At 43.0% G+C, this 24,579-nt stretch overlaps 1 protein-coding gene across 3 annotated transcripts in view; it reads right to left on the bottom strand.

The window, feature by feature from the left end:
* dicer1 (dicer 1, ribonuclease type III) overlaps positions 1-24,579 on the bottom strand; it is a 174,222-nt gene that overhangs the window by 130,074 nt on the left and 19,569 nt on the right. Inside the window, exon 1 of one of the 3 annotated variants that reach the window (XM_038822325.1) lies at positions 2,382-2,496. The exons of the other annotated variants lie outside the window; for them this stretch is intronic. The gene's annotated coding sequence lies outside the window, so the exon portion shown is untranslated. Of the gene's footprint in view, positions 1-2,381; positions 2,497-24,579 lie in introns of those variants that run through there. 3 annotated transcript variants of the gene reach the window in all.

The raw sequence follows: 24,579 nt of genomic DNA, 5'->3' as shown, positions 1-24,579 counted from the left end.
TGTCTGTGTGTCTGGTCCGGGTGCTCCGGTTTCTTCCCACAAGTCCCGAAAGACGTGCTGTTAGGGGAATTGAATATTCTGAATTCTCCCTCAGTGTACCTGAACAGGCGCCAGAATGTGGTGACTCGAAACTTTTCATAGTAACTTCATTTTAGAGTTAATGTAAGCCTATTTGTGACAATAAAGATTATTACTATTATTACTGGCTGGCTCACAGAAAAGCTCCCAGCCTCTAAACCAAGCCACATCCTAAGTTGCCAGCTCATAGACAAACAAATAGACTTCAATTTAAATCAGCACAGTTTTAACAGTACATTAAGAGTACAATCAAACTAAAATGCTAAATACCATCTCATACAAACGTACCACTTATTCTGTTTTCTTTCTATTCACCCTTTCCTTACTCACTCATTGTGTTTTCAGTTTAACCTTATACCAATACATTAGCCCCTCAATATTTAAGTTCAAAAGATTTCAATAGCCTATTCCTTGCCTATTCTTCAGGGTGGAGGGAATTACCATTTGAATAGCTGGCTTCAAACTCAGCCAATAAAAATAAAGATTTGCCGAAGATCAAGACATCAAAATCACTAAACTGTTGATGCATCTTCCCACACACTCGTGCTGACCCCCACTCACTCAGAAGGGCAGGACCATACGAGGAACTTCATCTCAATTCTGTTGGTGCTAAGACTGTATTTGTAACTCTTCCCTCATAACCAGAAAAAAAAGCATTCTTCAACTAATTTTCAGCACTGATCATGTGACCGTAGGAAACAAGACTGATTTTCTTCCTTTTTCTCCTTCCCCATGATGAAAGTTTTTTTTAAAATTTCAACGGATCCTTTAAGTCACAATGAAGCCTAGTCAATCACAATCCCAGATAGAATTTGATAAACAAAGCAAAATATTAAAGGGTGCATCATTAATATTAGACCATTCATCCCCTCAAGTCTGTTCAATAAAAAAGTACAGGATCAACTGACTACAGTTTTCTACAGTTAACAAATGCATTGTAAATCTGGAAACTGCTTTCTCATCCCTTTTATCCACAGGTTGGATGTGTTGGAGCTGACCCCTGGAAGGCCTGTGACTTTAAAGGACCGATGGGAGTCTCAAAACATCCTCACATTAGGGCTAGCAGCCATATGCGAGGTTTTATCTATTTTGCACCAACTCGGGTCAGTCTCACTCCACCCAAAGCACAACTATAACTTGCATTTATATGGTACTTTTAACATAGTAAAATGTCCCATAAGATATAGGAACAGAATTAGGCCATTCAGCCCGTCAAGTCTGCTCCTCGATCATAGCTGACATTTTTCTCATCCCCATTCGCCTGCCTTCTCCCTGTAACCCCTGATCCCCTTATTAATCCGGTCTATCTGCCTTAGACACTCCGTGACTTGGCCTCCACAGCCTTCTGCTGTGGAGTTTCACAAGAGCATTATCAAATAATATTTGACACATTGCCACATAACATGATATTTGCACAGATGACCAAAGGTTTGGTCAAAGAACAAGGTTTTTAAGAAGCATCTTAAAAGGATAGAGATGAAGAAATTTAAGGAGGGAATTTTAGAGAACAGAGCCTAGTCAGCTAGAACACAACATAGAACAGTGCAGCCTTCGGTCCACAATGTTCTGCCAACCACTTATCCTAATCTAAGATCAACCTAACCTCCACCCCTTCAATTTACTACTGTCCGAGCACAGACTTCACCAGTATGGCATTGTGCAATTAACATTTCTGTAACCTAGTGATGTCCATCCTGGTGTGAAAGTCAAGACAGTTTTGCATTATGGATCTAGTCCCAAAGCAGCTGGATTTTAGGGCCAGATAATGCTGGTGTCAATAGTGTGCATTCATTCAAGTTTCTCAAACTTGGGTCTGATGCAGCCAGGTCAGCCAGATCCGCTAAATTCAACAGCTCGGAAATACACTTTTGAAACATTCCACTACCACCATGATACAAAGAAATTGGGCACTATGTGGGCAAGTCCAGTTCAGGAAGCATTCACTACAGCATACATATCTGTAATGTATTCTTTTGCATTTATTGAAGATTAAATTAATTTTGTTACTGATGTGCCATCTATATCAGAGACAAGATACATGCACCAAATTCTGAATTTACAAAGTTATGCCAAGGCATTTTTTCATAATCCCTATGGATTATTCACAGAATAGATTTTAAAAATCGAATAAACACGGATTCAGAAAAACACCAAGTCCATCACACGCCACGGCTCTACCCTATAAGAGGAAGGTAGGAGGTGAGGAAAGACACACTATTGCAGTACCAAATTGCTCTCAAAACCCACATAGTGTACATTTGCATGCCGCACTCGAGATCAGAATGGAACAAGTGGAAAGGTACCTGAGGTACAATTTTTGTTCCAAGTGCACGTCATCCTTCCCCAGCTGGGCACAAGAACACTGCCCCATCCAAAGTCGCAGCACAGCATTTCACTGGTAGCTTAACTGTGGGAGAAATACCATGTCTTTTCTTGGCAGAGTATTAATTAAAAACTAAGATTTATTTTAAAAGCAACACAAACAAAAACGCAGTGCACTGCAGGCCTTCATATGAAAAGATAACTTTTAACCAGACAGGCTAGATACCAAAAACTGTGTCTATCAAGTTCAAGTGGAGAAACAGCAAGCGTAACCTGCATTAGCATGTTAATAGTACACAGCACCTACTGGAACAAAGCATTCCTCCTGCAAACGGCCATCTCACACATTCTGAAGGCCAAAGGCAGCTGCAGCTTCCCGTGTGGATGCCAAACAATGGAGCACAGTGAATGGTTACTGCAGCAATGAACGTGACCTTTGCAGTTTTGTCGTAGATTCCGGCACCAGCAGTCACGGAGCTAAGAGCAAAGAATTTAACCAAGGAGGGTTTTTTTTTTTAAATTCCACGGAATTAGGAGCAGACTACTCACCGCAGATAAGTAGACGTACCGAATATGCTTCACCCTAGGAGCTTAGGAATTCAAGATAAAAATTATGCGCAAATCACAATTCACGCGAGCCTGCCTTAGCTACCTCTGCCACTTCACTGTCCCCGTCACTTTAAAACATAGGTAGTCAACATTCCAGACTAAAATCATAAATGCAAACTTGCGTAAAACAGGAGCACGAATGGCAACAGAAAAAAAAATCTAAAACTAGAAAGGAGGGTGGGGGAAAATAAAAGCCACACGAGACAGCTGCTCCCTCTACAGAAACAAATATGGCGGCAGACTGACCCCCAGTGAGTTTGACATTCAGCGTTCGACCAATTCCCAGCTTACAATTCAAAGCACACTCTTCTCAGCAATGAGCCACTAATTAGCTGCTAGCTTTTGCTATTGTGGGCAACAATAACTCCTTTGAAATCTTTGGACAGTAATGCAGGATCATGCAGAATATTCACACAAACACACACTCATACTCCTTAAGAGTAGCTGCATCAACGCCACCAACATTCACAACGCACGAAGCACAAACATCCTGCTGCTAAATTAAGCAGCACGACGCTAATCACTTGTATGCAAAAATGTCCGAGAATTAATTGCATCAGGTTTAAATAGTACAATAGTGAAAGTCTGTAGGAGACGGATTTATTCACCTATTCCAGCTTTTCAGAAAATGCCAATGGCGTCCAATCTCAGCTAGTTGTAATAGATGGCATTGCTTGAAGCATGTGTGCACAACCCCTGCAACCTTGGGGTGAACTTCATCCTCCTTGGAACACGGGGAGCTAAACAGATGGTGTATTTAGTTACTGAGCAATAACCTTTTTTTATATACTGTATTTGCATTGAAATACTGTATTGTGCTAAACACAACCTATCAGACAGAGCAAAGACTAGTTTAATATGGTCTTAGAGAGCTGCATTTTAAGATAGCACCCCTAGTGTAAGATCAACTAGAATGACACCAGAACATGTCAATTCTCGTATGAGAGACGTTTTGTCAACACATCAGTGTCCTTGGCTTCAGTGTGCAGAGCGGTTTGTTCAATTGTTACAGTAAAAACTGGAATTTGGGTCACTCTTTCCCCTTCTCTAATTAGGCTCCATTAATTTTAGTTTCATGAAAGTCACAAGCTAAACACAGACTGCAGATATTTTGTAAGATGTGGAAAGTCATTTTTAACTGGGGAGCCAATGTACACGATCACATTGGAACACTGTACCTCTAATTTCTTCACAAAGTGAGCACTTGGTCTCGAAAAGGGACAACACTGGTGTCACCCCAGACAAACATCCTCCCCACTGCTACCTTACTGAAAGTTTCAGAGCAGTATGCCCAGGTGGACAATGCTGTTGGGGAAAGGAAAGAGTAAGATGAAAGCGAGAGAGAAAAAGCGAGTGTTGGTAAAAAGTCCTCAGTAAGTCACCAATCTTGGAACTCCCTTCCCAACAGCACCACGTGGATTGCAGCGCTTTTCGGCAGAAGCTCAGCATCTCCTCCATTAGTGATGGGCAATAATTACTGACCTAGCCAGCAATGTCCATATCTCTTGAAAGAATAAACACACGCTTATCTTTCAGAAAAAAGTTTCAAATGTCTTAACAAACAATTTATTGGGACACCAATAATGGCACAAATGCAAAAATCCATAAAACGTTGATTCTGTTGAAACAGACAGCGGCTAACTAGTGCAGATTTTTCCTCACCCTCAGGTACTTCTTCTCTATCCAGTTGCTCTTGCATAAAATAACATATCATAACATGGTGCAATGAGATCTGGTGTACAAATCCAAGATTCCTTACACAATCATATGGAAAAAGCATGGTGTGTATGCCATGAACATTGTCCTGAAAAAGGATGGAAAACCTGACGGCAACTTAGAATAATCTTTATTGTCACAAGTAGACATCACTGCAATGATGTTACTGTGAAAATCCTCTAGTCGCCACATTCCGGCACCTATTCGGATACACAGAGGGAGAATTCAGAATGTCCAATTCACCGAACAGCACGCCTTTCGGGACTTGTAGGAGGAAACCGGAGCACCCGGAGGAAACCCACGCGGACACGGGGAGAACATGCAGACTCCGCACAGTCACCCAAGCCGAGAATCGACCCTGGAACCCTGGCGCTGTGAAGCCACAGTGCTAAACACTGTGCTACCGTGCCGCCCACAACTTATGCTAGAAGAGCCATCCCCCTGTAGTTAGAACCTCTTCGGGCAAACCTGCTTCCTGTCCTTTCAGACAGTTATGGTAATGCAAACTAAAATTAGAATCCATGTCAAAAGGGCAAGATCCAGTTGCTCCCATTAAATATTTGATTGCATATAACACTTCCAGTAAAAGTAAAAAAGGTTTAACACACCAGCACTGTCCCATTACTGTGTTTAGCTGAAGTGTAGTGAAGCACACATGATCACGGATGTGAACTTAATGAATTGCCACGCTTTCGTCACTTGTCCAATAAAACAATTATCCAACATAATTTCACCAATATTTCAAAAGGAGTTCTGCATGTCCTGGTAATACCGATCAAAAAGAAAAGAATTAGTTCCATGGTACCAGTTATATAAAATTCTCACTTCAGGTCCCATTCAGCAACTAATCTTTCTCCATCATCACACCACCTGGATTGCAAACTGCACAACAATCAGACTTAATTTTAAATCTTGTTAAACGCTGAAGAATCAGCAAGAAGCTCAATATTTAACCCAGAATAGAAAAATAAAGTGCCAAAAGGATCATCACTTGATCCCCGGTGTTATTTTGCACCATCAAGTCAAGGCCAAAGAAAAATACACTGCTACAAACTCACCATCCTCTCCATTACAGCAGTGCAAAACCGTTACCATTTAATGGGTACTACCTTAGTCAGCCTTAAAACATTTGGAAAAACTAACAGCAAACCATATACACACACCAATCACTGCTCATATGTGAACCAACATGAGCATACATAAGTGAACTTGCATTCCACAGCTAAATTAAAGGAGATGGGGCAGCCGTAAATATTGGCCTATGAAGTGATTTTACACAAAGGCGTAAGATACAAGAGTGTTATTATATATCTTATTTATAACACATTGTTGATGTCATCAGTAAGTGCCGTGACATAATTAACTGCAGTTACTGGTGCACATTCGTATTCAACTGTCGTTAGTCCTAATTTTATTCTGTTACTGTTATTTTGATGTTTAACTAGCTGCTCCAGTTTTGAGTCCAAACTCTATTCAAAACATCGCTATTTTTATATATTAAAGAAGGGTAACTTTAACTTTAAGATTAATGTGTTTTGACTACTTTTTGTCGTCAAGTTACCACATCATTTTGGCAAAGAGAATAAAAATTATCAAATTTCAGCAGATTCAACACAAAGTTTTGCTAAGTTTACTGACGGAAGACACAATGCAATGTTTGGGTCTACCAGCGCATTTGTGAAAGAGAGCAAGAACTGGACTGAAGATGTGGTTGGACCACTTTTTCTTGGCAAATGAGATGAGATTGCAGACGAGGCCAGAAAGTGCTCAATTCTCCTAAGTGTGTGTGGGGTGAAGACTTACAAGCTAGTGAGAATTTTCTTTCGGGGGGGGGGGGGGGGAAGAGGTTTAATTTGCGGATTTAGTTACATTCGTTCAGAATCACCACAATCCCACCCTCAGTAATTGTACCTCGTTTTAAATTCCAGTTATTTTCGGAAAACAGGAGAGTCTGTAGTTAAATTTTGTTGCTGAATTGCGCCAGCTCTCTGAACATTGAGAGTTTGGGAAGACATACTTCAGGACAGACTAGTTATTAGGGAAAAGCCACAATTACACTTAAAGCGGCTCTAGAAATTTCGCAGGACATGGAAATGGCTGCCAATAATGCAAAAGATATTCAGAAAGCCAATGGCAGCATGCACGCAGGTACACTGCATCAAACATAAAAAGCTGTAAGCAAAAAAAGTGGAGTGTTTTAAGTGTAGAGGGTCACAGTACGTGAATCATTGTAATTTATAGAAGCTGTTTGTCAGCAGTGCAAAAAGAAGGGGCATTTAGCGAAGTGGTGCCAGGGTACTAAGAGAAAGTCGATGGCTGAGCAGGGAACGTCAAATGCAAGGAAGCCTCAGTCAATGGTGCTTTGCTTGGAAAGCTCAGACAAGGCAGAGGAGCACAATTACTACATGTTTAATCTGAGTGATTGGCGTGTGAAGCCTATTTATGCTACAGTGGAGGTCGATGGGCAGAAAATCAAGATGTTGGTAGACACAGGAGCTTCTGCATCGGTAATCAGTGAGGAGACCTTCAGGAAGTTTTAGGGCTCTAAGCAGGCACCAGACCGTACTCAGGCAGGAATCAATCTTTGGACACTGGCACGGCTACACCATTGCTTGGAACATTAGACATTGCATAAACAGCCAAGAAGCAAGATCACAGCTTCTGGTAGTAAAGGGCGAGAGACTAGTTTAAATTGAACTGGGGTGAGGTAAAGCACACTAATGTGACAGAAGACATTGTTCAAAAATATCCTGAGGTTTTCAAAGACAAACTAGGTATGTTGTAGGGCACTGCAGTTAAACTGTTAGTAGATCCTCGGGCTGCTCCTCGCTTTTCAACCCGAGGAAAGTGCCCTACGCCATGAAAGGTAACGAGGAATTGGAGTGGCTGCAAAGGCTAGGAATCATTGCGCCCATTCAGGTTCGATCCTAGCCCTGGGTCACTGGCAGTGTGGAGTTTGCACATTCTCCCGTGTCTGTGTGGGTCTCACCCCACAACCCAATGATGCGCAGGATAGGTGGATTGGCCACACTAAATTGCCCCTTAATTGGGTACTCTAAATTTAAAAAAATATATAGTTTACTTTCCGGAAGGGTGTAAACCTGCTGGTGAGACGGAGTCAGAATCTCATTTAAAAAATCAGTTTTCCAAGCTGGACATTTGCCCCCGATGCTGAGGGTAGAAGATCTGTTTTCAATCCTTGCAGGAGGCGAGACGGGACGTTTTCAAAACTGGACATTTTCAAAACTGGACATGAGCCAGGCCCACAAATCAACAAATCTTGCTAGATTATTTGAGAAGCAGTACATGACCATTAACACGCATCAAGGATAGTTCAAGTATAGTTGTTTAGATTCTGGTGTATCCTCCAGTCTGGTGATCTTCCAAAGGACGATGGACAACCTTTTAAAAGGCGTTCCTCATGTTGCAGTCTACTTAGAGGACATTTTAATTTCAGGAAAGACTGAGGAGCAACACTTCAGCAACCTGGATCAAGTTTTAAAAAGGTTTTCAGAGGCAGGATTGCATCTGAAGTGGAACTAGCGTATTTTTCAGGCTCTGAGCATGGACAGGCCACAGAATCACCGCACAAGGCTAATCTCCTGTGGAAGGGAAAGTTTGAGCAGTTAAGGATCATGAGCTCAAGAATGTGGCCAAGCTCAGGTAACTTGTAGATTTGATAAGTTAAAATGTAAGTTTTTGCCAGACCTGTTTACTGTGTTGACTCCACTGTACCTACTTCTGCACAAAGAAACAAAATGGAAGTGGTAGTCTGCACAGAAGGCGGATTAAGATGTGAAAGTGCTGCTGTGATCAAAAAATCTGCTAGTCCATTTTGATCCAGACGGGGAACTTCTCCTGTCATGCGATGCCTCACCCCACTGTGTAGGGGTGGTATTTTCCAAGTAATGGAAGTTACAAAAGTTCAGAGTCCAAAAAAAACATTTGGTTTTGCATCTAGAACGCTGACAAAGGGTGAAAATGGATATTCACAATTGGACAAAGTTCTAGCTATCGCTTTTGCAGTGCTTTGCACTGGTGAAGGAGACACAGCCTGAGTGAGACACAGCCAGAGTGGGAAATGGAACTTGGTAATTTGGGCAGTGTGGTAATTCGGTGCAGAGTGGGAGGAGGTGCTGTTTCCCTTTTTCTTCTGGTTCCTTTATTTGGCTTTGTAACTGGTAATCAGCAGGGAGAGATCCAGAGTGCAATCCGGGAAGCAGAGAGAAAACCAAGGGGCACCTTGGGAAGGTAGATGATATAAAATCTTACCCCCAGGTTCCAGCGGCCTTCATTTTCAGGAGTGAGAGGGGAAGAGCCGATGAGCCGCTTGGGAACAGGTAAGTGACAGATATTCTGCTATTCTGAGTGATCCGACTGAGTGGGGGGGGGGACTGAAAAGTGACATCACAGGAAAGCTGTGACCTGATTGGCTGACAGGGAATCTGCACTAAATTTAAAAATTAAACATTGTTAAACTAATTAAACATAATTAATTAATTACTTAATCATAATTTAGAGGGGTATCCAAGCCAGAGATCGGGGAGTACTGTATTTTGCTTTTACATTTATAGTAGAAATCTAGTGCTCGGAAACATATAGTTGACAGTAACTTTTTAGATTTTTAAAATTTAATTTACTAATTAATTAACGCAATGTCAATTAGAGGCGTGCAGTGCTCTGACTGTGAGATGTGGCAGGTCCAGGAGGCTTCCAGCTTCCCGGATGGCTTCATCTGCAGATAGTGCACCCACCTGGAGTGCACCCACCTGGAGCTCCTTACAGACCGCATGATTCGGTTGGAGCAGCAGTTGGATGCACTTAGGAGCATGCAGGTGAAGGAAAGCGTCATAGATAGTTATATAAATGTGGTCACACCAAAGGTGCAGGCAGAGAAATGGGTGACCACCAGAAGGGGCAGGCAGTTAGTGCAGGAATCCCCTGTGGTTGTCCCCCTCTCAAACAGTTATACCCCTTTGGATACTGTCTGGGGGAGGGGGGGGGGGGGGGGGAGAGAGAGAGAACAGCCTATCAGGGGAAAACAGCAGCAGCCAGAGTAGTGGCACCACGGCTGGCTCTGATGTTCAGCAGGGAGGGTCAAAGCGTAGAAGAGCAATAGTCATAGGGGACTCTATATCCAGGGACAAAATAGTCGCTTCTGTGGATGTGAAAGAGACTCCAGGATGGTATGTTGCCTCCCTGGTGCCAGAGTTCAGGATGTCTCAGAACGGGTAGTGGGCATCCTGAAGGGAGAGGGCAAACAGGCAGAGGTCGTGGTACATATTGGTACTAACGACATAGGCAGGAAGGGGGATGAGGTCCTTCTGCAGGAGTTCAGGGAGCTAGGCAGAAAGTTAAAAGACAGGACCTCTAGGGTTGTAATCTCAGGATTACTCCCTGTGCCACATGCCGATGAGGCTAGAAATAGGAAAATAGAGCAGCTAAACATGTGGCTAAACAGCTGGTGTAGGAGGGTGGGTTTCAGTTATCTGGACCACTGGGAGCTCTTCCGGGGCAGGCGTGACCTGTATAAGAAGGACGGGTTGCATCTAAACTGGAGAGGCATAAACATCCTGGCCGCGAGGTTTGCTAGTGTCACACGGGATGGTTTAAACTAGTATGTCAGGGGGGTGGGCACCGGAGCAATAGGACAGACGGTGAAAAAATTGAGGAAGAACTAGGAAATAGGGCCACTATGGCTCTGAGGAAGAGCAGACAGGGAGATGTTGCTGAAAGCAGCCGGAGTGGTGGCCTGAAGTGCATATGTTTTAATGCAAGTAGTATTACGGGTAAGGCAGATGAACTTAGAGCTTGGATTAGTACTTGGAACTATGATGTTGTTGCCATTAGAGACCTGGTTGAAGGGTTGTTGTGATGGGAGACTTTAACTTCCCCAATATTGACTGGGACTCACTTAGTGCTCGGGGCAGAGTTTGTAAAGAGCATCCGGGGGACTTCTCAAAACAATATGTGGATAGTCCAACTAGGGAAGGGGCTGTACTGGACCTGGTATTGGGGAATGAGCCCGGCCAGGTGGTAGAAGTTTCAGTGGGGGAGCATTTTGGGAACAGTGACCACAATTCAGTAAGTTTTAAAGTGCTGGTGGACAAGGATAAAAGTGGTCCTCGGGTGAATGTGCTAAATTGGGGGAAGGCGAATTATAACAAGATCAGACGGGAACTGAAGAACATAGATTGGAGGCGGATGTTTGAGGATAAATCAACATCTGACTTTTGGGAGGCTTTCAAATGTCAGTTGAAAGGAATTCAGGACCGGCATGTTCCTGTGAGGAAGAAGGATAAATATGGAAAATTTCGCAATCCTTGGATAACAAGGGATATTGTAGGCCTCGTTAAAAAGAAAAAGGAGGCATTTGCCCAGACTAGAAGGCTGGGAACAGACAAAGCCTGTGTGGAATATAAGGAAAGTAGGTAGGAACTTAAGTAAGGAGTCAGGAGAGCTAAAAGGGGTCACAAAAAGTCATTGGCAAATAGGGTTAAGGAAAATCCCACGGCTTTTTACACGTACATAAAAAGCAAGAGCGTAGCCAGGGAAAGGATTGGCCCACTGAAGGACAGGGGAGGAAATCTATGTGTGGAGCCAGAGGAAATGGGCGAGGTACTAAATGAATACTTTGCATCAGTATTCACCAAAGAGAAGGAATTGGTGGATGTTGAGTCTGGAGAAGGGTGTGTAGATAGCCTGGGTCACATCGAGATCCAAAAAGACGAGGTGTTGGGCGTCTTGAAAAATATTACGGATAAGTCCCCAGGGCCTCACGGGATCTACCCCAGAATACTGAAGGAGGCAAGAGAGGAAATTGCTGAGGCCTTGACAGAAATATTTGGATCCTCACTGTCTTCAGGTGATGTCCCGGAGGACTGGAGAATAGCCAATGTTGTTCCTTTGTTTAAGAAGGGTAGCAAGGATAATCCAGGAAACTACAGGCCGGTGAGCCTTACGTCAGTGATAGGGAAATTACTGGAGAGAATTCTTTGAGACAGGATCCTCTCCCATTTGGAAGCAAGGGGTCGTATTAGGGTAAAGCGGTCAATTACTAGGGGGCATAGGTTGTGCAAGGTTTAGAGGAGATGTACGAGGCAGGTGTTTTTACACAGAGGGTAGTTGGTGCCTGGAACTCACTGTCAGAGGAGGTGGTGGAAGCAAGGACGATATTGACGTTTAAGGGGCATCTTGACAAATGCACGAATAGGATGGGAATAGAGGGATACGGACCACGGAAGTGTAAAAGATTTCAGTTTACATGGGCAGCATGGTTGGCGCAGGTTTAGAGGGTCAAAGGGCCTGTTCGTGTGCTGTACTTTTCATTGTTCTTCGCTCTTTGAAAGATCCCATCAGTAGCTTTAATGGTCATTCGTTCACAATAGGTACCGACCACAAGCCATTGATGAGCCTCTTTTGCGAGTCAAAATATGTTCATTCCATGGCCTCAGTAAGAATACAGTGCTGGCAGTATCAGTACAGCATCGCGTACAGGGTACGGAAGAACAATGCTAATGCTGACTTATTTAGTAGTCTTCCTTTACCGGATTTGCCAACCCAGGTTTGTGTATTTCCGAGACTATTTTCCGACTAGAGAGACTTGCCCAACCTCCAGTGACTGTAAACAAATTAAGCAATGGACGGACAGAGGTCACAGGTTTGACCATTTATCATATATGGTAGGTTGAAGCCTTATGTGAGGTGCAAAGACAAGTTAGGTGTGCAGGATGGTCCCATTCTGCAGGGGTCGAGAGTGGTTGTTGCAACCCCTGGTCGTTCACAAGTGATGGGATGAAATTCATGAGGCTCATCCAGGTGCTTCTTGAATGAAGAGTCTAGCCATACATATGTTTGGGGGCTTAATATGGACCAGGATTTGGAGAACAAAGTGAAATCCCATTCTGCATGTCACTATAACCAGAAGATGGTGTCACTAGCACCATTACATCCTTGGGAGTGACCAACTGTCCTTGGTCAAGAGTGGATTTTGCAGGTCCTTACATGGGTCACGTGTTTTTAGTCTTCGTGGATGCACATTCTAAGCAGCTAGAAGTATACATCATGAGTAACGTTACAGCTAAAGGAAGATACACCAAGTCTTTGCAAGTCATAGGTTACCGGATTTTCTAGTTTCTGATAACAGAACAATATTTATGAGTGAGTTGTTCCAAGGTGCATACTTTTCATCCAGCTTCAAATGGTTTGGCAGAGCGAGCTGTTCAGACACTGAAGGAAGGGTTATAAAGAGGATGGCAGCTGATACTTTAGGGACGGAGCTCGCGAGGTACTTATTTTAATATTGTACCATATCACAAATAATGGGACTCTCACCAGCTGAATTATCGACGGGTAAAAGACCCTGGATCTGCCACATCCAGATGTCAAAGCAAAAGTGGGAAGGAGGCAAGAAAAGCAGGAGACAAAAGAGAAAATGCTGGAAAATCTAAGCAGGTCTGGCAGCATCTGTAGGGAGAAAAGAGCTAATGTTTCAAGTCCGATGACTCTTTGACAAAGCTTTGACAAAGAGTCATTGGACTCGAAACGTTAGCTCTTTTCTCTCCCGACAGATGCTGTCAGACCTGCTGAGGAGATTTTCCAGTATTTTCTCTTTCGTTTCAGATTCCAGCATCCGCAGTAATTTGCTTTTAAGCAGGAGAGACATGATTATCATGTTAAGGAGAGCTGTTTTAACCCAAATGGTTGTGTTTTTATCAGGGGATTTGGCAGTAACCAGCGTTGGCGACCTGTAGTTATTCGTAACCGAAGCAGCCCAGTATCTTTGGTAGTGAAATTGAACAATTGAAGAGTTGTTCGCAGGCACCAAGATCATATTCATCAACGCCATGATTCGGAGTCAGCAACATTTCCAGGTAACACAAAATAGAAGGAAATGCGGCTGTGAAAATACAACTAAAAGTGGTTTCAGTTGTACCAGGACTCATGCACAGATACTCAACCTACTCCTGCACCCACAAGTTCAGTTCAACTAAGTCAAGCATCACCATAGTTGACGGAGTCACCAATGGTACTGCGAAGATCACAGCGTAGATGCTCCTGAAAGACTGACGTAGAAGGCATTAGTTTAATTGTGTCTCTGTCTTTAAAGGGAATTAAAATTTAAGGACCGAGAAGGGTTAGTGTTATTATTATGCATCTTATTTAATTCCATTGCTGATGTCATCAATAAGTGTTGTGATTAGTTGTTGCTCCCTGTGTATATTCGTATTGAACTGTCTGTAATTCTAGTTCTATTCTGTTCCTGTTATTCCGATATTTAGCTAGCTGCTCCCGTTCAAATCCATATTGTATTTTTAAATGTTATGTTATATATTAAAGATGACAATTAGCGCTTTTTGGAGGTAGTTACTAAAAAACTGAATGTAGAGAGCCACTGTTATAAATGATTTCGACCACAAACTTAGTTATTAATAGTTTCATTCTCAGAAGGAGGTCAATCGTTGTTTTCATAGAACTTACAGTGCAGAAGGAGGCCATTCGGCCCATCAAGTCTGCACTGGCTCTTGGAAAGAGCACCCTGCTTAAGCCCATACCTCCACCCTATCCCTGTATCCAACAAACCTATCTAACTTAAGGGGCAATTTAGCATGGCCAATCCACCTAACCTGCACATCTTTGGACCGTGGGAGGAAACTGGAGCACCCAGAGGAAACCCATGCAGACACGGGGAGAACATGCAGACTCCGCAGACAGTGACCCAAGTGGGAATCGAACCTGGGACCCTGGTGCTCGGAATCCATGGTGCTAACCATTATGCTACCGTGCTGCCCACAAAGGGCAGTTTTGTAGTCTACATCATCCAAACAGCTGTTAAGTTTCTGAATGGCAACTCATTCATAAATCATTCTAGTTTTATACAATTTCCTCTCATTGAGTTTTTTCATCCTTCACCAGTGACGAACCTACTGTTATGAGGATACCCAAGTACCGTTTTTTTAAAATGCCAAAGTCAGAAAGAATTGCAGCACTCCAAGATTTTTCAGCATTATCTTTAGCTGTGTATTGTAACAAAAGAGTACGTTGTTGGAACTGTGAAAACAGCAATATATCCAAAGTATGCTGTCACAGAATGATTCACTACTGCTGCTATTGCAAGTGTCAATTCCTACCTGATTTATTATGGCCAGTGTCCAAGAACACCTAGTTAAAAAAAAAATATGTCCCTGGGATTGGTTAAGAAAGTCAGGCATGGTGACATACTCTATTTGGGCACACAGAAATCCAGAAGTTGATCACATTTAGCTTTTATTTGTACACAATTGAAAAGATGATATCGTTCTGGAGAACAGGGCTTTATCATTGTGCCTGCACTCCAGGATCATAGGAGTAGCATTTTCCCAAAATTGTTCATTCTCACTGCAACGTTCGATAGTGTAAACAGGCTATCCGAAGTCAGGGGGTATCACAGGCAAGTCACCGGCTCAAAATTGAAAGCAAGAACACAGGAGTTTTCCCCAACTCAGAGATAGCCAAGTTAAATAGAGCACCGAATCTGCCATTTTCCCAGAAGTCAGACTTGGGACGTTCCTACTCCGCAGGGTTCAGTCCCACATGCAGTGCATTTGATATGAAAAATATATAATAGCATTAGCTTCAAATAGTACCATCAGATGTGTTATGGGCCAGGGCTTAGAAACTCCAGAGTGTATTATGAAGCTCACTTGACCTATAACTTTTATGTTGAATTTGGCTAGGATGAGCACAAGAGCCTTCACTTCCAAGTTGTGATTCATCAGACTTTCTGGGCGCTTTTATCAAAACAAAGTTTATAATAAGAATATAATTAACATATATAAAAAGAAGTTGTTCTCTATTACAAACCTGAAAAAAACACAACAGCTACAGTAATCTATGTATATAACTCTTAATGAATCCCCTTTAGTAGCTGTTCCAATTCAATACAAAATCCAATAAACCAAAACCCTTTTCAAGGGCGTGGCCCAGTACACTCTAATCTCACTTGCATGGGACTGGTCCTTTCCTTGGGATCCAGCCTCCAACCAGCAGATTCAAAACTCCTTTAAGAAAGCAACTCTATCTTTAAAGTTACCAAGGCAGTTTGCCACACCCAATGTGCTTTCAGTTCACTGGAATAGCTTTAAAATAAAAACAGAGAAATGAGGGAAACACAGCTTCTCTCCTGCAGTCCAAAGCAACAAACCGAAACCGAAACCCAAAACACTAAATCCCCTCTCACCTGACAGCCACAGCCCAGCTCCACCCACAAGTGACATCACTGAAGCCATGTGGTAAGACCAAACCTTTCTTAAAGGGATACTCACATGACAGGTGGAACAATTGTTCACCTCGATGTGAAATAGTCACTGTGCTTATATAAATTAATACAAAAAAATTAAAAAGGAGCAATGGTGAACAGCAAATACCATTATTGGTTCAACATAACAGAACAGTTACAAAAGATTAACTTTAGAAGTTTACAGTGCAGAATTTTCAACTGAAGCTCCACTATAAATAGATGTTTATTAAAACTGCACAACGTATACCTGTCAAGCACAAATCATACACAGCCTCAGAGAAGCCAGAAAAAAAGGTTATTTTTGTAAGCAAAGAGCCAAGAAACTCACTCTGCTAATAAGTTTTTTTTGTACGTATTAGCCACTTACTGTAGCTAAGGAAACATTCAACATCTGCAGAAGTTATGTTGAAGCAGCTGGGCACGTTTGAACTCAGAATCCTATGACACTATCACTGGCAGTTTTAATGAAATGCATATCCAGAATAGGCTTTAAAAAATGCTGCTGTTTAAGAGGTGCCTAATTCTGATTGGGTATCGAGAGGGAAACTATTTCCTCTGGTGGGGAAATTCTGAACAAAGGGTATAACCTTCAAGTTGGAGCTAGGCTGTTTAAGGGTGATGCTGTCACTTCTTCATACAAAGGGCGGAGTGAATCTAAGTCAAACGAAAATTACAAAACTGAGACTTATAGATTCTTATTAGGGAGAAGTTTATGCGATAGAGAACCAAGATTAAACGGAGTAAAGATATAGATATGGTGAGTATAGTGGTTTTACTACTGGGCTAATAATCTCCTGGAGGCAGGAATCAGAACACCAGCATGGCAATTTGTAAATTGGAGATATTTTTAAAATCTGGAACAAAAAGCATCAATAATGGTAATGGTGACCAGGAAGCTGTCAAGATTGTTGTAAAAATCCAAATCTTCTGAAGTTATACTGAACTCTACTGTATCTCTCGGCACAGATGCTGCCACATCTGTTGAGGTTTTCCAGCACTTTGTTTTTATTTCTTGATTCATTAATATCCTCTAGGTAAGGAAGTTTCTGTCCTTCTCATTCTAGGCTGTATGGAACTCCCAATCCACATCAACAAGGCCAATTATTTGCCTGTGATCCAATCTGGACTGCACTGTTTCAAGGCAGCAGCTTGCCATCACTTGTCAAGGGTAATAAATGCCAGCCTTACCCACAAACAATGAACAAATTGGAGATTACATATCAGCCATGATTTAATTGAATGGGAGAAAATGCTCAAGGGGCTGAATGTTTCTATTGACAGCCAATGAGCATGGGAGTGATGGATGAATGGGACTTTGTGCAAGTTACCATACAGGCAGCAGGGAAGCATTTAAGTTTGGAGACTAGTCCCAAGGTCAAATCTTTCTCCACAAGTTCCCCAAAGCTTAGTCTATCATGTATCATATCTGACTCAACTCAACTGAAAGGTGCATCACCCTCTTGTTTCTTCCCAAAGGTCAAACAAACCTCACCCACCATAAACTATCTTTAGTATAATATTTCCATTGTCCCTATTTAGGAACCATCTTGTTCCAAACTGCATTTGTCTTTGAGCCATGCTCAGCTGTAAGATGCAGTCTCATTTTGTAAAACAGCCAAAGACCATGAGAAGAGGCAACTAAAAATATTACGTATGAAAGTCCAATTTTAATCTTTGAAAGGCAGGTAAATGTACCTTCTCAGCTCTCAAAAATGCCCACAAAGCATTAGCAAAAGGATAAACTGTCATTTTCTTTGGTAATTGTCTCTTTGTTCCTTTAAAGATACAACGGACTCTGCTTCAACCACCCCCATGACAAAGTATTTCACAAATTCTTAACAATCCTTGAGTAAAAGGATTTCTGCTAACCTCTAATGCGAAAATGAAGGCCTGCCATCAAGAACCAACATTTCTGTAGTCAATGTTTCCTATATGGTAAACAGAGAAATCTAATAATGGGCCAGTAGATTAATAATGTACAATAAAACCAACTGCTAAAAGATAAGAGTGTGTGGGCCCATTATTAAATTAACCTTGATAATAATAATCTCTCTTATCACAAGTAGGCTTAGGCTTACATTACCAATGCAATGAAGTTACTATGAAAAACCCCTAGATGCCATTCTGCGGCGCCTGTTCAGGTACACAGAGGGAGAATTCAGAATATCCAAATTACCCAACAGCACGTCTTTCGGGACTTGTGGGAGGAAACCGGAGCACCCGGAGGAAACCCATGCAGACACGGAGAGAACGTGCAGACTCCACACAGACAGTGACCCATGCTGAGAATCGAACCTGGGACCCTGGTGCTCTAAAGCAACAGTGCTAACCACTGTGCTATCATTCACCCATGGTGTTTAACTGATCAGCGCTATTTTTAAGCCTGGTTAATCTGCTACTTCTTTGTCACTTTCACTTTTCTTGCTGCACCATCCTACGCAAGATATATGCAAATTTTATATTATTGATTATTTGGTAAAGGAGCTGCAATACAACAGGAACAGGTCAGTTAATTTACAACACTAAAACTTTGCCACTGAATTTATTCAATAGATTGGCATTTGCACACTGGCAGAAAACTCAGTAATGCCAATTTGCAATGCTTAAATCATCTGCAACTACTCCCATCCCCACTGTCAATTTTTCACTCCGCAATAAATTGACTTTTCAGATTAAGGACAAAAAGGTGATTTTTATTTTCCCCATGCCGCCTAGGATACTTTTTTGATATTTAGTGACCATCAGTCGTTAAGTAGCCAGAGTGAACTTATCGCATATGTCCAAGATCATTTCAAGGCCACTGCCACTGGTTTTTATGTTCTCCTTGATTGAATCAGGGGTGGTTAATCACATTACTCAGTTAATGTGAAAATCTCTGACATAATTAACACTTCAGCCACATTTTCGCATGTCCAGGGGTCTCCAGCCGCCCAGGGTTAATCTGCATTTGTATTTGAGAATGAATATTGAAAATTGATGTTCTGTTGACCAGATGCAGTTTGAGCATCATTACGTTTCCAATCAGGATAATGATAGGGATGGCACTGTTGGGCATCATGCCTTAAAGATAAAAGAGGAAAATGTCAACCAGCATCCACACCAATGGCTATCCAGTGGGCCACGCTGAAACGTGTGTGCACCCAATGACGGGTTAAGCTCAGCTAGAATTTCCCCACCAGCAAGCAGTTTTCTGATACTCAGTTTTGAATCTCATGCACACAGTGGTCATTTGGGGGCGGTCTCTCTCACCAACACAAGAAGCATGGAACAAAGGGATAAAAAAGTGTGAATAAGGCCCATCTGTTCTGGGCTATAGAAATAGTGGCATTTTATACAATAGCAAGGAAGTTATAATAGGCTTTTATAAAATACTTGTTCATCCTCCACTGTGGAACAGTATGTCCAATTCTGCATATTGCATTTTAGGGGCTGGTTTAGCACACTGGGCTAAATCGCTGGCTTTTAAAGCAGACCGAGGCAGGTCAGCAGCACAGTTCAATTCCTGTACCAGCCTCCCCGAACAGGTGCCGGAATGTGGCGACTAGGGGCTTTTCACAGTAACTTCATTAAAGCCTACTCGTGACAATAAGTGATTTTCATTTCATTTTCAGGAGGGACACAAAGGCTTCAGAGAAGGTGAAGAAAAGATTATGGTTCCAAAGATGAAGGTCTCAAATTGCAATGCTAGATTGGAAAAACCACACGGTGCCGCAGTGCTCAGCACTGCTGCCTCAAGGCAGCGAGGACCCGGGTTTGATCCCGGCCCTGGATCACTGTCAGTGTGTGGAGTTTGCACATTCTCCAGTGTCTGCGTGGGTCTCACCCAAAATGTGCAGGGTAGATCAATTGGCAATGCTAAATTGCCCCTTAATTGGAAAAAATTGGGAACTCTAAATTATTAAAGAAAAAAAAATAGATTGGAAAAGCCACAATTGTTCTCCTTGGAGAAAAGATGATTCAGAGATTTGATAAACACGTTCAAAATCATGAGAAATCTGGACAGAGATGGAAAGAAACTGCTCCCATTGGGGGAAGGGTCGAGAACCTGCGAACACGGATGTAAGATAATTTGCAAAAGAACCAAATTTGGGGTGTGTTTAGGATTTGAAATGCACTGCCTGAGGGGGTGGAAGCAGATTCAATTAAAGTTTTCAGAATTAAATGGGATAAATTCCTTATCTAAGGGGGAAAGATTGGGGGGGGGGGGGGGGGGGGGGGTGAGAGCAGTTAAATTGTTCTTGCAGAGAACCAGCATAGACTAGACAGGGTGGATGGCCTCCCTCTGTGCTGTAATCATTCAATGATTCATTATATGATTCTACGCCATATAAATGGGAGGGGGTTGCAGTGAGAAGGGAATATCAATGGCACAACCCTTCTGTTTTTAAAAACATTCAGGGAAGAATAACATCTGCCACGGCCAGTAATGAAATTAGATTTATTTCCATACGTATTAAGGACCATCAATCACTTGGGACTTTGTCACTTCTGCGTTGTCGTTTTAGCACATGGGTGGAGATATTTATGATCCTAGTGCTAGCCAGGACAGATTTTCCAGGTATATATAGTGGTCCATTGTAGGTCACTGCAATTGATTACCTCAAGCTCCTCACATTTATACTTGGAAATCTGAAAAACCTATATACAAAAACTTTTCTTATCGGAACTACTTTGCTCTGACAATCCGGTCTAATTCTAAAATGATGCACAAAATCCAAGACATCAATATGTCAACATGGCAGTCATTACATCTTCCCCACCTAATATGCTGGCTAGACAGAGGATCCTCAGGGAGGAAAGAAATGCATAATCCATTCTACTCCTTATGGCAGCTCTGATATGGCTAATGAATATCTTTTAAAGAGCAGTTTGTTTTAAACTTTAAAATGCTGAATGCATAAACATCCACATTTAGTTTTGGGAAAGTACACACATTTTGAGATTCAGAACAAAAGACAAGTTATTTTCATTTTGCTTAGATGGGACATCATTTCACAGCTTTAGCCCAAATAAAGCTGATAGATTTACTTCACGATATTAATTGGCTATCCAAGCACTGAAAGTGTGTCAGGGATATTTTCTAATAACAATAGTGCTGCCAGTCACTTCAGTCTGCAAACTGCTCTCTATTGGGATATTACTTTAAAGTGGCCTGCAGTGTTCAATTTCCTCGGTCAGGGTAGAGGAACTCTGATTTTCACGGTGTTTCATTTACTTTAGTTTTTGACGCAGATTTAATAATAATAATTGCTTATTGTTACAAGTAGGCTTCAATAAAGTTACTGTAAAAAGCCCCTACATACTAAAGGGAATAAAGAGAGGAAGTGGAAAAGGTGACGGAAGAATCTAAGAGCATAACAAATGAATACCAGGTTATCACACACATAACCAGAGGTGGTCTTGTGGCACAGTGGGCATCCACATCAGAGCCAGACGTTTTAGGTTAAAGTCCACTCCAGGACTCAGCAGCCAAGGGAAGGTGCATTCATAATGCAGCCAGACAGATTGATCAACAACTTGTAAATCTGCTGAAAAAGAGACATGCTATCAAAACATTTCGTCTTGCGCTCATCAGGATAGCTCAAGAATATTCCAACCGTAAAGAGGGAGACATTTCCTGCTTCATTCGCAGGGCAATGCCTTGACTAATCAGAGTTGACCTGAGGTTTAAATTTGAACAAAGCTGGCAGTTAACTGTTCCGTGCTGCATTCTTCATGGCAACATCTCCACCAGAGTTCACTTGCCAAGCAATCAGCACTCTCTTCTCATGCAATGTAAAGTGTTGCTCCCCGGTTAAGATTGGAAAATTAAAGCTATACTGATGAGTATTAGATGAAAGGCTTTGACAGCATGTCTCTTTTTCAGCATTACTCAAGTTCTGTACCACTGAACTTGTAAATCCTTCCAACATAGCAGCATTATATTTTAGTATTTCTACTCTTATATAGGATGAAAAGGTTACCACACCATAAGTTAATTAACCAGCTAGTCAGACTGTATTAGAGAAGTGTTGCTTGCTTACAGTCTAAGGGAAAGAGTTAAAACTCCCAAGTGTCTCTGATGATGTCACAATCATGTGACACGACAGATGCATCGGTTTATAATACACAGCATTCCTCCCCCTTTACTGCAGCACGGCAACTAATATGAACTCTTAATATTAACAATTATTTTACCAAATATCAGTATACAAGTTATATACATCAGTACGAGAGGCTTATAGGCAGCTGTCAGTTCCGCTGAGGCAGAATCAGTTGTTCAGGAGTCTCGCTAGTCTGTTCACCACTTGGCTCAGGCACATCGTCTGATAAAGTTGGTTCTTCTCCAGATGATGTTGGTTCAAATGGCGTAGAACAGTCATTATTCTAGGTCCAGGGACTTCCCAACCTTGTGTCAGATGTTGGCCTTTCAGATACTCTGTAAATTCACTTTTTGAAGCGAGGATTTGTGTGCGCCTCCTCCAAATTCTATCATTGGTTTGCACCATGTGGAGTTTGCACGTTCGCCCTGTGTCTGCGTGGGTTTCCTCTGGGTGCTCCAGTTTCCTCCAGTTTGTGAGGGCCACAAAATAATCCAGCACAAGTTTGTACAGTCAAACAGAAGTAACTTTAATTACAACAATATGCACACAGTAGCAGTAGTTCACTACTGCTTCCTTCTCGAGCCAGAACCACACTGGCCAGCTCTATTTATACAGCTACAATTACTAGTGATTGCCTTCCGACTCCCCCTCATTGGGAGAGTTCATATTCACCATGTTATGGGGTAACCAGCCAATAGGATCCGGCAGGGATCCGGCAGGGATCCCCCCCCCCCCCCCCCCCCCCCACCACACACCCCGCTCCCAAAGTCAGAGGAATCCGCCGAAGACCCTAATTAAGGAGGGCGACGGTCTCGTTTTACAGCAGGCTGGGCGTCATGCTATGAGTTGCCGGATCGGGCGGCGCATAATGAGAACGGCAATGAAATGAAAATCGCTTACTGTCACGAGTAGGCTTCAATGAAGTTACTGTGAAAAGCCACTAGTCGCCACATTCCGGCGCCTGTCCGGGGAGGCTGGTACAGGAATCGAACTGTGCTCCTGGCCTGCTAAGTCTGCTTGAAAAGCCAGCGATTTAGCCCTGTGAGCTAAACGAGCCCCAACGGCGCTTCGGAGACGAACGGAGTAATAGCTGCTAGTCCGGGGGCCGTGGAACAGAGGGCTTCCCCTCAGAGGCGTCCTGCGTGTCCATTTCGGAGTTGGAGTCGAGAACCTCAGCCAACTCAGCGTCCCTATATCCCTGGGGTTCCCGAGGAAGCCTTGAGCGCGGTGCCAGAGTGTGATCGAGGATGAGCATCCACTGTACCCAAATCCAGTAGCTTCTATGGTTGAGAAGCGACATCCGGGGATGGGCAATCTGCGGAAGAGGCGGTCCTCTGGATCGAATGTGGTCCAAATGCTTTCGTTGAATAAGACCCTGGGCTTGCACCTGGTAAGAGATTGGCCCCATTCGAAGGATAACACCGGAAACCCACTGAGCACCAACAGAAAACTTGCGAACACCCCGTCGCTGGGCGCAAACTGCCGGATCGGCCGGTGTTGAGAAGGGCCATGCGCTACTGTTCCTGATTTCAGCGTACTTTCGCGCCAGTGTCCGGAAAGGCCGTGCTGAGGTGGGTACAAAGACTGCAGCCCATTTGAAGTTCCGTGGGAGTCGCATGTGGAGTGGTCCTATTACACAAAACAAAAAATAGCCAGCCTAGTGCCCATCAACCCGGAAGACTGTTTCTTGAGGCCCAGTTTTAACATCTGCACTGCACGCTCCGCCAACCCATTGGAAGCCAGGTAGTATGGAGTGATGCGAATATGCCGCATATTGTTCATCTTCGTGGAACCTGGGAACTTCTCACCTGCAAAAAGAGTGCTTAGTCAGTGAACAGCACCTCAGGGAGGCCATGCATGCTAAAAGATAAACACATCTTCTATGGTCGCACGGGATGTTGTTCTCACCCTGATATGTACCTTGAGCCACTTCGATTGGGCATCAATCAATAAGAGGAACATGGATCCTTGTAAAGCTTCTGATGCTCTTGGCAAACGGAACAGTGGTGGGCCAACTTCTCAACGCCGGCGTCGAGGCCTGGCCACCAGACATAACTCCGTGCTAACATTTTCATTTGTGTCCCGCCAACATTTTCATTTTGGTCACAACCGGATGACCATTGTGAAGGTCCTTTAGTATCAGCTCCTGCCCTTTATCTGGGACAGCTCGGAGGAAAATGCCTGCAAACTTGCCAGGGAGCTGTTTATGTTGCCCTCCATACACAAGACTACATGCCGAACCTTGGGTAGGACCGGGTCTGTCTGGGTCCACTCATGGATCCGTGATGCCATGACAGGCAACGGGTCTACAAAATTCAGGGTTGCGACCACCTCACCCGTCATGGGAGTTGGCAGGGGGCCCGTCGACAAAGGCAACTGGCTCAGTTCATCGGCATTCGCAATATGGGTCCCTGGTTTATGCTCTGAAGAATACCTGCACGCAGCGAGCAGCAAAGCCCAGCGCTGGATCTGTGCAGAAGAAATGGGCGGAAT

The sequence above is a fragment of the Scyliorhinus canicula genome, chromosome 2 (assembly GCF_902713615.1).
Source record: "Scyliorhinus canicula chromosome 2, sScyCan1.1, whole genome shotgun sequence".
Lineage (NCBI taxonomy): Eukaryota > Metazoa > Chordata > Chondrichthyes > Carcharhiniformes > Scyliorhinidae > Scyliorhinus > Scyliorhinus canicula.
The sequence above is the reverse complement of the archived record's forward strand: the minus strand, read 5'-3'. Positions and strand labels throughout refer to the sequence as shown.